This window comes from Phoca vitulina, unplaced genomic scaffold (genome assembly GCF_004348235.1).
Source record: "Phoca vitulina isolate PV1807 unplaced genomic scaffold, GSC_HSeal_1.0 scaffold2, whole genome shotgun sequence".
Taxonomy (NCBI): domain Eukaryota; kingdom Metazoa; phylum Chordata; class Mammalia; order Carnivora; family Phocidae; genus Phoca; species Phoca vitulina.
Window position 1 is genome coordinate 2,386,706 of NW_022589705.1, and position 16,572 is coordinate 2,403,277.

Below are 16,572 nucleotides of genomic sequence, written 5' to 3' on the forward strand. Positions count from 1 at the left end.
AAAGTCACACATTGATTATTACTCTCTAGTATCTCCGAGTTAGGAACCCACTGATACCCCTTAACTGGTGTGCCCAAGGGAATGGTCTGCCCCTTCTTGACCAGTCTAGATTCTTCTCTCAGCACTTGTGAGCCTCTCCTGTGTGTCCCGTGACCTTAGCCCTCGCTTCTCCCTCCCTGCCTCCCTTCCTCCTACCTGTGCTTCTTGTTTCAATGCTCCTGCAGTTATCCCCAAAAGTTCTTTGTTTGCGCCCATGGCACAGTCTAGTTGGCTTTCTCCTGCAACCTTTATTTTCCTCCAGTTCATGCGGTCAAGGGCTGTGTGCCTATGTCACTAGTGAAAGGGGGTGACTGTGCCATGTGGTGGCTCTTGGTCTCTTTCTCTTTAACATGACAACTCTGGGGTGCCTGGGTGGCTCAGTTGGTTAAGCGTCTGCCTTGGGCTCAGGTCATGATCCCAGGGTCCTGGGATTGAGCCCCGCATCGGGCTCCCTGCTCAGCGGGGAGCCTGCTTCTCCCTCTGCCTGCAGCTCCCCCCTACTTATGCTCTCTCTCTCTCTCTGACACATAAATAAAATCTTTTTAAAAAAATGACAACTCTGTTCTCATTGACTCTGTGTTCTCCCTGTGTGATCAACATTCCCTTTTCACTGTCAACCAGAGGGGGTCTTTTGAAATTTCTTTGGCTGGGAAGAGACCATTCCTCCCTGAAATTGAGCTGAAAACAGAATGCCCCTGACTCTCATGTCATTTTTCCAAGTACCTCCATTGGCCGAATGACCCGGAGGCTTTACTGTTAATCATTTTAAGTTCTCAGACGTTCATTTCCAGTAATTCTGTTCCATTGGCTAGGCAGGGATTCTGTTCTTTCTCCAGGAAGGAAACCGGTTCAGTGGGCTGGTGACTTATCCTCAGATACGTAATTCAGCATTGTGACAAATGTCTATGTAGGGCCTCCTTTGTGGAAGGTACAGGGGAAAGACGATATGCCAGTAGGTTAGAGGAGGACACACAGAGGTACTAGGTGGCAAATGCTGAGTGAGCATGGCAACAAAAGATCATCCAAGATGTTTAGGGAAGGAATAAAATAGATACATGACGGGAGAAAGGACTTTCCAGTAAGAAACTAGGACACAGGGGCATGAAAGCATTTAGGGAAGAGCCAATCCACACAGTATGTGGTAAAACGAGAATGGAAATACTAGGTTGAAATTGTCAATATTTGATTGTTATTTTTTTTCCAAAAAAATAACTTCCTGGTAGTTCAGTGTGGATCAACCTGATCTATCCAGCGAACAAGCATTTTGTCAAGCTCTTGTCTTACAGGTACCATCAAAACACCAAGAATTAGAAATGAGACACAGTCTCAAGAGATGTCTGTTGGAGATGCACATGGAAAGCCAGTGAGAGGTAGAATAGGAACTAGAAGCAAAGTCTTCTGGGTCTTGTACCTCTCTCGGATACATGCCATTGACTATGGCATTAGCTCTTGTTTATTTGAAATATGGCTTCTGAATGTCACACTTGCTTGGTGGCTCTGAAAGGAACAGAATAATTAGTATTTGATATAGCCATGTTGGCTCTATGGAATGCAAATTCTTTTTTTTTTTATGCCCCCTCCCCATCCCTACCCACACAGACACATGGTAAACCAGGCTGACAGTCATCATTTCCTAAAGTTTCTGAAAAGCACATGATGTGACTTTAAATGACTCTATTTAGAATAAACTGATGTGATTTTACATAGTCACTGTCTTATCATAGCCACCTTAATCCCTTTTTCATTTTTTTATTATGTTATGTTAATCACCATACATTACATCATTAGTTTTTGATGTAGTGTTCCATGATTCATTGTTTGCGTATAACACCCAGTGCTCCATGCAGAGTGTGCCCTCTTTAATACCCATCACCAGGCTAACCCATCCCCCCACCCGCCTCCCCTCTAGAACCCTGAGTTTGTTTTTCAGAGTCCATCGTCTCTCATGGTTCGTCTCCCCCTCCGATTTCCCCCCTTCATTCTTCCCCTCCTGCTATGTTCTTCTTTTTTTTTTTTTTTTAACATATAATGTATTATTTGTTTCAGAGGTACAGGTCTGTGATTCAACAGTCTTGCACATTTCACAGCGCTCACCAGCCACCCCATCCCTCCCACCCCACACCACTCCAACAACCCTCAGTTTCCTGAGATTAAGAATTCCTCATATCAATGAGGTCATATGATACCTGTCTTTCTCTGATTGACTTATTTCGCTCAGCATAACACCCTCCAGTTCCATCCACTTAATCCCTTTTTCAAATAAGATTTTACAATACAGGCTTCCTGGGAAGGAAGCCACATCCCCTCTTTTATCTGTGAATGCAGGATGAAGAAGTATGTGTGCCTGGCATTTACCACCAGATCACCCCATGCTAGCCTGTCCACAGAGAATCCCACTGGGAGCAACTGTCAGTTCAAATAAATAGATTATCCGGAGAGTTCCCTCAGTTTGTAGCAGCCTTCCCACCTCCCCCCCCCAAAAAAGAACTCCTATAATAATTTTTTTAAAGATTTTATTTATTCATTTGAGAGAGAGAGTGAGCGAGAGAGAGAGCACAAGCCAGAGGTGGGGGGGCAGAGGGAGAAGCAGACTCCCCACTGAGCGGGAAGCCAGATGTGGGGCTGGATCCCAGGACCCCAGGATCATGACCAGAGCCAAAGGCAGACACTTAACCGACTGAGCCACCCAGGTGCCCCTCCTATAATAATTTTTTAAAAAACCAAACATTGTGTGGCTAGTTCAGACACGACCACAGGAACCAGACCTGGGGAGAGGTGTTCCCACCTAGAGCCAGAGAGCCAGTGAGCAAGAAGGGTGTTATTCCTTAGCAGGATTCCAGAAGAAAGTTCTTATACCAGAAGGAGAGATGAGACCTCATGGGAATTCAGAGCCACAGAATTGTTTTATGATGGATTCTCCTCCTGGGAATTAACAAAGAGTGGACTTCCCGAAGTTGCTGGTTCTTGCATTGTCCTTCCTGCATCAGCCACATCACTTCCATGCCATTCTCACGCCCTCTATGGCTTCATGTTCTTTTGAGGAGAGCACATTCTGATGCCCCTTTGATGTCCTGGCATGTGAACATGTCAAGGTATACAGAAGAGTTTTTGCCTCTTGATCCATTTAAATCCCAAAGTAACAACCTCTGTATTAAGCATAAATGCTTCCCCACCTCCCATCCCCCACCCCCAGAAAACAATACGTACAGATACACAAAGAACCCTTACTGTACTTGTGGTTCAGATTTTACATCACTTGCCATCAAGCTGCTGTGGCAGAGACTCCTCACCATGCCCCAGTATGTCGTCTCTCCTTCCTTTTTAGTGATGGAATCCTCTTCCTTAGTTTTAGCAGAGAACATAGTGCCAGGTAGGGACCACATTTGCAAGCCTACCCTTCAGCAACGGATGGTTCTGTGAATTTGTTCTAGCCAATGGGATATGGGCAAAAGCGATATGTGATTTCCAAGACACATCCTTGTAAAGGAAATTGCTTACACACACACACACACACACACACACACACCCTTACTGGAACAGCCTGTTGGGCCCATTGATGGAAGCCACAAGAGAAAGATGGGGGGACTTAACCCCTCAGCCTGGGTCCCCTGGGCTCAGTAAGCAATGCTGTCTTTTTGCCCTGGATTGCCCTACTTAACTCCGGACTGTTCTGTGAAAAATAAACTTTTATTATATTTAAGCCACTTTATCTTGAGATCTCTTTGTTACAGTACCTTAGCTATTATCCCAACCAATACACAAATCTTACTAGACTCTTTGTCTGATGTCTTCCTTCCAGTTGGGTTATTTCAGTTCAATCCAACCAACATTTTGTGAGAACCTTCTATGTGGTGAGGCATTGTTTTTCAAATTATGGGTCCCAGACCAGGGGCATCATCTTCACCTGGGGACTTGTTAGGTATAGAAATCCACAAAGTCTACCCCAGACTTACTGAATGAGAAACTCTGGGGTAGAGCTCAGCGGTTGGGTTTAACAAGCCCTTCAGGTGATCTGGATGAATGTTAATGCTTTAGAGCCACTGTACTGGGGGATAAAAAAAGGAATAAAAACAGGCCTCTGTCAAGGAATTTACATTTGAGGGAAAAGGGTGCAAATAGGTAATCAGTCATACAAACATAATTATTGCCTTGACTGTCTATTTTCCTGTCTGCTTCTCTTTTTTTGTCAGATTAACTCAAAAGAATATAGCTTAGATTGTTTTTGTTTACAAATGTGATTGTTTATAGACAGCCTAAAAATTTAGGTCATGTGGGTCTATGCAAATCCTAAAGGGGGAAATAACTAAAGCTACATTTGTAATAGGATAAACAGATTTGATCATCAATATTAGAATTGATGAGCATCTCCTGAAGCCAAGAAAGACAAATAAGCAGAGGGAGTTATTTTATACCATGGGTAGTAAAAGTACAGTACTTATTACCCTATAAAGAATTATATGGTCTAGAAATAAAAACAGTTGAGCATGGATTAAAGTCATGGGTGAGAAAGTCATAAAATTACATTAAACACAAGTTAGGAACGTTCAAGTTATTCTGAAAGTATCTGACATCAGTATCATAAAAGGTAAGTATCGTCCTTGCTGTCACCACCCTTATCATCATAATCTTCAGTGTTCAGAATTCTAGGCTAGACTGGGCTAGACCAATGTGGTATCGGCGATGGGCTAGAAAGGAGAATGCCCAAGACTAAAGACTCTTGGACTTAGTGTGTTTTGTATAAAACCTGTACACCCTTCAGATTTAATGGGCTTAAGTAAAGGTAGAGGAAATAAAGGAGACAATGGATGCAATTTGTAAAAGAATTTGTTATTTCAGATTAAAATCAGTTTGCCATTCTTCTTCTTAATAAGAGAAGAGACGAGTCAGATCATTGAAATCTGTAGAAAATCTAAAAGCTACATAAAATATTATTACTAAACATAGCAAACTGTTCTTATGCCTTTGGCATCAGAGCTAAACACTTTAGATAGTGCTAACATATAAAATAAGTGTTAGGGGCGCCTGGCTGGCTCAGTCAGTTAAGCGTCTGCCTTCGGCTCGAGTCATGATCCCAGGGTCCTGGGATTGAGCCCCACATTGAGCCCCACATCAGGCTCCCTGATCATCTTGGAGTCTGCTTCTCCCTCTCCCTCTGCCTCTTGCTTGCTTGCTCTCTCTACCTCAAATAAATAAATACAGTCTTTTTTAAAAAATTTAAAATAAGTTTTAGTACATCCCCAAACTGCCAAACTTAGGAATGCTAGACTCTTTGTGATGATGAAGACGTAGCAGTTAGTGTTGCTCAAAGCTCTGTGCATCTTTAGAAGAAAGGGTTTAATTTCCCCACCCCACTGTTAGGAACAAAGTCATTTGCTGCTAGAAATCACTTCAGCCCTGGCTTACATATTTTTAAAATCTTGCAGGGTCTTGAAACTATCGTCCAGTTTGGTAAGATACAACCAATTTTTTTCCTTCTTTCCCTCATTTTCCCTTTAAGGATATTTCATCCATCGTCTTCCCCAAAATACTCTCAGTCAGCATTTCTATTCCAAATAATTTGGAATCAAAAGCATTCAACAGTCTGGAGGCAAGTGAGCTTTTTATTGCATTTTTATTGGGAGCAAATTGAACTGTGTGGGCAGGCTAGAGAGGGACCCCTCTGTGAGGCTCCAGCATGCCCCACCATTGCACCCCAGCAAGGATTCATGTTACAAGGATTACATCATTGTGATCTGCTTATGTTGGCTGACCAGGCCTAACAGGCCCCTGGGTGTTCCAGGCAGGTTAACTCCTGTCAATCTTCAAGAACCTTCCATGAGAGAGCTTATGTGGCACCCAGAAGTCTCTGTCTTTCTTCTTGTGACTTTCTAATCTTTTCCTAATTTAACACACAGAGAAATATTTGGCAAACAATAACCATGTTATATCTTCACGAACCCGTATAGAGCATAGGAATTGTTATCCCCATTTTACAGTTAAGTATTCCATGTGTACTTTGGCACTCATTAACCTATTTACTGCCCTTGAAATTTGCACCATAAATTACTATTCATTTATTGTGTGTGTACGTGTTTGTAAGTGCCTTTGAGGGCATTGCAAATACAAATGGCTTCACAAGACAGGTAACTATGTGAATTCATTAAATAACTTCACAGATATTTATTCAGCACTTATTATGTGCCAGGCACTGCTCTAGACACCAGGGATACTGTGGTGAACAAAACAGACAAGGGCACCTGGGTGGCTCAGTCGTTGAGCGTCTGCCTTCGGCTCAGGTCATGATCCCAGGGTCCTGGGATCGAGCCCCGCATCGGGCTCCCTGCTCAGCGGGAAGCCTGCTTCTCCCTCTCCCATTCCCTCTGCTTGTGTTCCCTCTCTCGCTGTGTCTCTCTCTGTCAAATAAATAAATAAAATCTTAAAAAAAAAAAGACAAAAATCCCTGCCCTCTTTGAATTGATATTGTAGTGGAGAGAGACAGACAATAAATGAACTAGGAAAGTAAATGGTTAGGCATAAGGTGATGAGTGATGTAGAAATACAAAGAAAATGGGATAGAGTGTGCTGTGAACTGAATTGTGGTTCCTCCCACCCTCGAAAATTCATATGTTGAACCCCCAACCCCCAGCACCCTGGGAATGTGCCTTTATTGGGAGACAGGGCCTTTAAAAGGGTAATTAACTTAAAATGAGCAGCTAGAGTAGGCCCTAGTGCAATCTGACTGGTATCTTTATAAGAAGAGATTAGGACATCCAGAAAGACATCAGAGGTGCTCTTGCCAGAGAAAAGACCATGTGAAGACATAACAAGAAGGTGGCCATCTGCAGGCCAAGGAGAGAGGCCTCAGAAGAAACCAAAGAGGCTGACATCTTGATCTAGGACTTCCAACCTCCACACGTTTTCCTGTTTAATAGTCGGCAGCATCTTGTTATGGAAGCCCTACCCAACTCATACAGAGTGCTTGTTTTAAATAGGCTTATAAAGGATGGTTTTGCTGAGGTTAAATTTAAGCAGAAAACTGAATGAGGTGAGGAAGACAGCAAGGTAACATCTGGGGTGAGACCAGTCCAGAGAAGACATCAAACGCAAAAGCAGGAGTGTGCATGACTTGTTGAAAGAGCAGCAAGAAAACCTTTGGGGGTAGAGTCGGGTGAATGAGAAGGGAAGTGTAAGATGAGGATGGAAATCTAGTGCAGCCAGGGCCTGACAGGTCATTGTAGGATATTGGCTTTTACTTTAGGGCAATGGAACTGGAAGGCCATTGTAGGCTTAAGTTGGACAAGGTTCATGCTGGCTATTATGTTGGGAAATAGATTATAGAGGTCAGACGTGGACGTGGGAAGACTAGTTAGGGGATTATTTTAATCATCCATAGAAGAGGGAAGCCTTGGAGTAGGATCACAGTGATGGAAGTGGTAAGACGTGGTCAAATTTGGGATACATTTGTGAAAGGAGAGCTAATGGGGTTTGCTGATAGATTGGTTGTGATATTTGAGAGAAAAAAAGAAGTCAAGGTTCTATCTTCAAGGTTTTTGACCTGAGAAATTAGAAGCATGGAGTAGCTGTTTACTGAAATGGGAAAGACTGTAGGGGAAGGAAATCTGGAAAGTTCGGGAGTTTGGTTTTGACATGTGGAGATGTTTAGCAGGCAGTTGGATATTTAAAATTAGAGGTCAGGGAGAGGTCCAGGCTAGAGATATTAATTTGGGAGTCATCAAGATAGAGACAGCACTTAAAGCCAGGAGTCTTGAAGAAATCTCTGCATGTATGAGTGTGGACAGAGAAAAGAGGAGGTCCAAGGACTGATCCTATTTCAAGGTAGAAGGAAATGAGAAAATATGCAGCAAGGAGCCTGAGAAAGAAAGGCCAATATGACAGAAGAAAAACCAGAAGAGAGTGTTACCCTGGAAGACATGAAAAAGCTGTTTCCCAGAAAAGGACAAATCTGTGTCAAGTAAAGTGAAGGCTGAAAAGGACCATTGGATTTAGCGACGTGGGGGTCATTGGTGACCTTGATCAAAGCAGTTTGGGTGGATGGAAGGGTCAAAAGTTGAATACGTTTAAGAGGAAATGGGAAAAGGGAAATGAAAGACAGTGACCTTGACAACCCTTGCAGGAGTAATGCTGTAAAGAGAAGCAGAGAAATGGGACAGGAGTATAGTGATATGGAATCAAGAGGGGGGACGGATAATTGCATGTTTGTATGCTGATGAGAATAATCCTGTAGAGAATGAAAATGTGGTGATGCAGGAGAGAGAGAGAGGACAATTGCTGAAGGAACGTTCTTGAGTAAGAAGGGATAGGATCCAGAGCACCTGCGAACAGGGTGGCGTTAGATGGGAGAGCACAGAAGTGGAGGAAGAGTCGATGGACGCAGATGCAGATGGATTTTTACGTGTGGTAGAAAAGCAAGTGGTAGAAAGTCTCTTCGTTGCCTTAATTTTCCTAGTGAAATAGGAATCAAGGTCCACGGCAGAGAATTAAGACAAGGAAGGACATGGAGGTTTGAGGAGGAGGGGACAGTCGTGGGGAAAAGGAAAGGGAATGTACCAGGGAAATGAAATGGTACTGGCAGGCAGCATTTACGGGCTCTCTTGAGGCTACGGAACATGAATTTATGAGGGCAATCAAGGTAGTTGATTATTTTGCCCAGCCACATTGCACTGTGTGAGTGTAGGCACAAGTACAGGAAAAGTTGGATTTTCTTTTTAAAATTTTTTATTTAAATTCAATTTAATTAATATACTGTATTATTAGTTTCAGAGGGAGAATTCAGTGATTCATCAGTTGCATACAACGCCCAGTGCTCATTATATCAAGTGCCCTCCTTCATGCCCATCCCTCTATCCCCTCACCTCCCTCCCCTCCAGCAACCCTCAGTTTGTTCCTGTAGTTAAGAGTTGGATTTAACCTAGAGCTGGGCTTTACTGGGTAATTGCAACAAAAGGTCAAAGTGGGCAAAGGATCTAAGTGGGTTTAACAATGGGCCATGGCATCCAAACCAGGCGAGGGGGGAAGTGAGGCTCTGAGGGGTGGGGAAACAGTGAAGGATGGCAAGATCAGTTGATTGAAGGTCCCAGGGGTGTCCAAGAATTGAAGGAGATGTCAATCTGAGAATTCAAGCTTATGGGCAGGTAATGCTCGGTACTGATAATCAAGTGTGAGGGATGGCCTGAGGAATGATTGTATATATGGGTTGGAAAGGATGATCTCAGGAGAAGAGAAAGTCGAAGAAGCTAGGGTAATTGTAAAGATCATTGACTTCAATGTGCAACCACAAAGACTTTGCCCAGAGAGGCGCTGGAGGCAGTGAGAGAGGGCCAGGAAGAAAATCTTCAAGAAATGAAGGGGAGTGGTCTTGGGAGGCTGTAGGCTGATGGCCCAAGTTCCCAAGCCAGGGGTTTTAGGGAGGAATGAGGGATAATGATCTGGAAATAACAATGAGGAGCAAAAGGGACACATCCTCCACCTCCAGCTGCCAGTATTATGTATAGGCTGGAGCATGAGATCCCCCACATTTCCAGCATCCCCTGGTAGCAGGCTTGGGCTGGGTAGTGACCATGGGTAGTGAGCAAGGTAGTTTTTCCTTGGTCTGCACTTTGGAAGATTACAGGGTGGGGAGGGCATGAGAAACATGCGGTTGGCCATTGGGTTGTTATTTCTTAACCTATAGATGATCCATCATCAGTTAAGCCATCGGCAAACTTTTATAATTTCACTGTTTGGCCCTGCTAGTCTGACACTTAGTCTAAAGCACTTGTTTTTATTGTTTTGTTTATTTTGTTTAGAGGGGTTAGGAAGGTGAGGGGCCTAGCAGCTAAATTATCCAATTCCTCTGAGACCTTTCTTTTCTTTTCTTTCTCTTTTTTTTTTTTTTTTTTTTTAGAGATGGGGAGAGAAAGGCAAGTGTGGGGTAGGGGGAGACAGAGATGGAGAGAGAGAATCTTAAGCAGGCTCCACGCCCAGCGCAGAGCCCTACACGGCGCTCGATCTCACAATAGTGAGATCATGACTTGAGCTGCTTCACCAACTGAGCCACCCAGGCACCCCTCCTCTGAGACTGTTTTACAATATCTCAGACACTTCCACATGGGTTGTGGGAGGGTTTCCTGGAACAAGCCCTCTCTCGAATAAAGAGACTCAGAATACCCGGGACTCTCCAGGCAGGCACACCCTCTCTAGGAATCTGCTCTGATTACCTGGGGCTGCTTTGTTCTGGAGCTCTGGAGCCCCTGGATGAAGGTGGGACTGACACACGGTTGTTCTAGGGCACTGCATTGGTTGCTAAGTGTTCCGTCACAGGGACACCATTGAGGTGACATACTTTCTCTGGGCAAAGATGTTGCTTTGCACCTGACACTCCTAGTTTTTAGAGTTACTGCCTCAGTATGAGCAGCTTTGATTTCTAGATGTGTACCCATATTAGCTGGCTAAGAGGAAAAGAATGCTGGAGTCAGTGATGATGCAGTCTTTCATGTGGCTGGTAAGCTATTCTTAAAGACATTTCCAAAAGAGGCATTCCAAAAATGTTTTGAACAAGCATTTGAATAAGATAGAGAATCCCAGGGTATCTTCTTTGAAGGACAACTCCAATTTGAATAAATAAATTCTGGTGTTTAAAAATATCTATCAGCCCCATTGCTTTCTAGTCAGCTTTCCATCCTTTAATCCTTTTAAAAAAATTTAACTGATCAAAGGAAAGAGTCCTTAGTGACAGTTGCTCTTCACCATCATAACAGGCAGGAATGTGGCTGAGATAGAAAATACTTCTGATTTGGTGGAGTTAGGATCAAACTCAACACTGTTCACTTTCTAATTTAGCCAACATCCAATTCAAATATTTGAGACTTTTGAACATGCTAAGGCAGAAACATAGTGAGGAATCAAAGAAGGAGCTATTCATTATTAGGAAGGCCATCTGTGCCTTATGCTTTACATCTAGGTACAGGGTATTAATGAGATTACTCCTTAAGAAAGCAGAAAGTCTTTCTATTTGGAAAGCCGCAAGGAATGACCAACAATTTGACCTTGAGTGCCTATGTTTGCCATAGGGAAATTTTAAATGAAAAATACAAAAAGAGGTGGTAAACAGAAAGCTCCTTGAAAGTGGGTTTTACATATTTTTTTATTACATAGTCTGACACAGCACATAAGCCTATGTGATAAGTTGGCTCCATTGGTAAATCCAATTGATTGGTACACCTTTTCCAAAAATATAACCTCCCTTGAGGATATATTAAGCGTGGCTCTTTCCCAGTTCCCTTTAACCAGACAGCACACATTTACAGAAAAGGCTATCAAGGACATACTTGGGGGGCACCTGGGTGGCTCAGATGGTTAAGCGTCTGCCTTTGGCTCAGGTCGTGATCCCAGGGTCCTGGATCGAGCCCCACATAGGGCTCTTGGCTCAGCGGGAAACCTGCTTCTCCCTCTCCCTCTGTCTCTCCCCCTGCTCATGCTCTCTCTCGATCTCTGTGCCTCAAATGAATAAATGAAATCTTAAAAAAAAAAAAAAAAAGGACATACTTGGAATAGGACCAAATCAACTAATGCCCAAGTGGATGGAACCTTTGGGATGACCTCATTAGTACCCACACAACCACTAACCAGTCATCACAGCTTACAATGGAGGAACCAAAAAAAAGTTATGGCTGGGCGATTGGAGGAAATAACACAGAAGAGTCATCTTCAGCTTAACTCATCCCCTTCTCTATGTTTCATAGCCTAATGTGGGAAGATAAGGGAGGAGAGGATGTTGGTTCTGGAGAGAACTGGGGCAGGAAGAGATCTGACCCAATTAAAGAAGAAATCTGAATAGAAACTTCAATACCCCTGGACTACTGTATATTGGTATATTGTCCCTCAGGATACCTGGCACTGCCTAAAGGGATGTCTGAACATTAAATGTCTCTTAACATTTTCCATCTTAAATAACTGAGTCTTCCTCCTTCACCTTACTCTAAGATAATTAACCAATATACCCAGCAAGATATAAGATGTTGTATTTAATCAAAGTATTAACTTTGAGTCTCTCATCTCAGTATGTTACAGTCTGGCAGACCAAAAAAAAAGTAAACCCATTAAACATGGTCAGTCCCTGACAATCTAGCAAAATTGGTTTTGCTTTGTATGACACACTCAAGTAATGTGTCTTGGAGGAGTTTTTAACCGAATGTAGTTAAATATCTAATCCCTTTTGTTTTATACTTCTCAGTTTGTCCATTCATTCAACAAATACTTATTGAATGCCTCCTGTTATGAGCAAGGCACTATGCTGGGCACAGAGAAAACCTTGATAACGTATCAAGGATATTAACACTGATCAATAAAACCCCCTAAAAATGATTCACTGTGAAGCACTCTAAACGAATGATTTTTTTAAATGTGGTTCTTATCAGGGCACCTGGTGGCTCAGTCAGTTAAGCGCCTTCGGCTCAGGTTGTGATCCCTGGGTCCTGGGATCCAGCCCCCGCTTCCTGGCTCCCTGTGCAACGGGGAGCCTGCTTCTCCCTCTCCCTCTGCAGCTCCCCCTACTTGTGCTCTGTCTAGCGTGTGTTCTTCCTCTCTCTCTCATAAATAAATAAAAAATCTTAAAAAAAAATACAATTTGGTTATTATCTTCCCTTGCCCCTCCCGATGTACCCTTTCAATCCTACTATAAAAGTACTGAAAATATTTTGGTGCAGTGAAGTACGAAAAAAAACAAGTTTGCAGTGTAAAAGAATAAATGAAATTGGCACTCCATTTGCTCTTAGAAACATGAGGACTTTGCCTGCTCTGGGGGTTCCTGTTCTTTTGGAAGCCCTCAGCTGGTCTTTAGCAGCAATGATGACATAAAGGAAAATTACATTCTGATGCAGAATTCAGCCCCTTCATCTTTCTCCTTTCTCTACAGCATGAAGCTAGGGGCTCATAGAGGATCTAATATCAAAAGGAAGAGGGTAATACCACTACATGGAGAAAAAAAATAATTACCAAATTTCCTGAATAGTAAACAGCTTAAAAAAAGAAGAAGCTGAACCCTTTGATAGCTTGGCCCTTGGTCTGCCCGTGAATGCCTTAAGGATTATATCATCAGACTGACTCCAGCAGCCTGTGCTATTGTTTCAGAAAGAGAAAACAAGGAGGAAGGGGAGGGAGAAAAGGGGTTGGGTGGGAGCAGGTCTGCCCCTCCAGGAGGGGAGAGTTTGATTTAGAAGGTGCCATTATCAAATGTCAATGTAGTGAGGCTAGAAAGACAAATTGAACAATTTCTCAGCGTCTGTGGAAAGGAGGTTTCTCAAGGCCATTTCTTCTTTTCTTGGGGGATTAACGTAAACGTTTGGATTCAGTAACTTTTCTACCACAGATGACATTAGTTCAAAAGAGAGATAAAGCGACCTGAAGTTACCCAGAAAAGTTATTGCTGTAAACCATCACCGGGGGGCAGTCTTGTGACTGTTAAGTTTCCTCGGCCTTGTTCTCGCACGGATTTCACTACTTTTTTTCTCGATGGGCTCAGCTTCTTTATCTGAGGTTGAGGAGTGAGAAAAAAAAAGGGCAAAGGGGAAGGACGCTCAGGAACTAAGCCTCACGCCCTTCTCAGTCCGGCGGGAGGCGATAGCACGGGACTGTGCCAGAGGTTGTAAACAGTCACAAAGGTTTTCCTTTGGGTCTTTGAAATGGAAAGCCTCAGAAGCCGAGGAGGCGGCGGGGTGGGGGCCCGCAGACAGCGGGTCCTGGGATACTAACGACCTCGGCGCGGATGGCAAGAGCCAGAGGCCCGGGATTCCCGAGATTCCGGGAATTTACGGAGACCCCCAACCCCGACCCGGACACACACACACACACACGCACACACGCACACACGTACACACACACACACACACACACGTCCCCGCCTCCCTACCCCACCGCGCCGGGCCTGCCCCGCGGGTTCGGAGACGCCCTGGCTCCAGCCCACGACCGCGCAGGGAATAGTTAGCAAAGGGAGGAGGGGGGCGTGGACCCCGCGGGGTGCTCACTGGCCAACGTGGACACTCTGGCGGCGGCAGCCAGGCCTGCCCCTATCTGGCGGCCGCCGCAAGTGTTACAATCCCTCCCTCACAAGCTAGTGCGCTCCTCGGTCCGCTCCGCAGGAGCTTCCCGGCCCGCACCCGGGCACCCACAGCCCACCCCCAGGGCGCAGAGCTGGCCCAGGCCGCCCGCCTCCCTCCACGGCCGGCGGGGGAGACGCGTTGCAGCGAGGCGCGATTGGGGCTTACTGGCCGCACCCTTGGCAGTCAGGGCGCGAGACTGTCCGAGCCCTGCATGCTGTTGCCGACGGGGATCATGTCTTGGCATTAATTAAGAGCTCCTAAGACCTTCCTGTGCTAGAAGCTAAAGTCGGTGCAAGGGAAGCGGACCGCAGCCTCAGCCAGCCGGCCGGCGGGAGCACGGGGCCTAGACGGTTCTGTCCCTCGGCGTGCATGTGTTGGTGCAGCCCGGGAGGCGGCTGAGCGCCCGTGCAGTCGGGCGTGCGAGCCGTGAGAGTGTAGAGCAAAACCTAAGAGCCCCGAGCCCGAAACAAAGCCAGATCCTCGCTCCACAAAACAGGGGCGGGGAGCCTGGGTTTATGAGGGAGGACTTCCTCAAGGCTTTACCTCTCCCCACGGGCCCACCGTGCAGGCAGAAGAAGGGGGCACCCGCAAAAGTGAGGAAGAGGGGAAGCTTCCTGGAGGACTGGCCTCCGCTTTAACCTGGAGCCAGCTCCGGAGGCCTCCTCGGGCCCAGGACCACACGCCGGTTTGCGCGGCGCGAGGGGGCGATCCGAGCCCCAGGGCACAGCCCGCAGGCTCCACGGAGCTCGCGGCGCGGACCCCTTTCTCCGGAAGTTGTGCCCAGAGGGGTAGGCCCTTAGTGGCAAGGAGGGCGAGGCCGTAGCTTTTCAAAATCTAAAAAAAAAAAAAAAAAAAGTGAAAACTCAAGACGGCTCCCCCCCCCATCCAAAAGATATGGAAGAGGTATCTCTGGGTTAGGGTGAACAAGGCGCCTCAGTCCTTCTTCATCTCGAGCCCTTAGAAATAAGGCGAGGGCGCCTTTTTGCCCCCTCGCCGCTGCCGTAGCCCCCCGCGCGGCCCACCCACGTGGGGCATTAGCGCTGTGGGTTGCGTGGGAAAGAGCCTCTGCTCGGAAACCTCGCGAGGCGGCACGGGGCGCCGGGGGGCCGGGGTCGAAGGCTCTTGGGTGTCCCTGTGGGTGTGAAATCCGCGTATTTGGACGCAGAGCTGGCTTCCTAGAGGGCCCTGGCCAGGCGCTCGGCCGCGCCGCTCCCGGCTCCCCCACCCTTTTCCTTTTTTGCCTGTTGCAGCCCCACCCGAGCTCCGCACGGCGCTTCCCGCCTGGGACAAAGGCAGGCGTAGCGGCCAGGTCTCCGTCTGAATATCGCGGACGTGCCCGAATCGCACAAGGAGCTCCTGCGCTGCGCAGGTTGGGGACCGAGCCTGACCTAGAAGCCTCTGCTCTCCTCCTCGATGAGTGGAAAGCGCAGAGGTGCGAAGGGTGCGTTTGGCACCGTCCGCTTCCTGCGCTAGAGCGGCCGGTGGCCGGACTCCCTTTTCCAGCCAAGCTGCAGCGCTGGTGGGCGGCTGGGGTCCTCAAGCAGCCTCGCTGCCTCTCCCACCGGCCCGTACCACTTTGGGCCCTGCCGAAGAACCCGGGCCGGGGAGGGAAGCTCGCGGTCACCCCTGGGTGGTAGCCGCCTGGCTTTGTAATTTAGCGATCCAACGCCGCAGGGGTGTGAGCGTCTCTCACCTGTGCAGGTGCAGTGAAAATGACTGCGCGCGTTTAAGTCCGAGGCTACATTTCCAAAAACTAGTTGCAGAAATAAGAGCGATGTTCAGAAAAGGAAAAGCCGTTTGCTTCACTTGTTTAAGGTGAAAGTGAAAATGTTTGCCGCTTGATACAGCTGGATGATTTTCTCTGTTGTCTGCTTCACTAGATATAGCTAAGGCGAATGGGCAATTAGGGAGGTCGCGTGAAGTTTATTTACACTTCCTCTGAATCCGTACAAGGAAAGGCTCCCCGTTCGCAGTGCCCTCTCGTCACTGCCTTCGCGTTGAGAGAATTGTACCCGCCTCGGCCGTTGGCGTAGAGTGTGCTTGAGCGCAGCCACATCTGGACGAGTTCGGCTGACGTTCAACCCCCACCCCTGCCTTTGCCCCCCTTCGCTCCAGCGGCATTATTTTCCGTGGCATTTTGTAGTCGGCTTTTCTGTCTTTTGGGACGTTTTACCTTCCTCCCTACTCCTTTGTCACACCCTACCCTAGTTGACCAAAAACAAAGGAGGGGGCACTTCCAGACCGAATGCCCATATTAGTACCTCTTTGCTTGGCCTAAATTGTAGAATTCGAAGTCACTACCCAGGAATATGCTTGTACATGCAAATGCCTACCCTAAGCCTGCTGAGCCTTGTTCAGGCTCTCATACGTCTCAGAGGGTCTGAGCATTCAACACCAGGGAGTGCAGATTGGATTTTAACCGAAGCCACAGGCCATTGGTTCATTTGCTGCTTCAGGT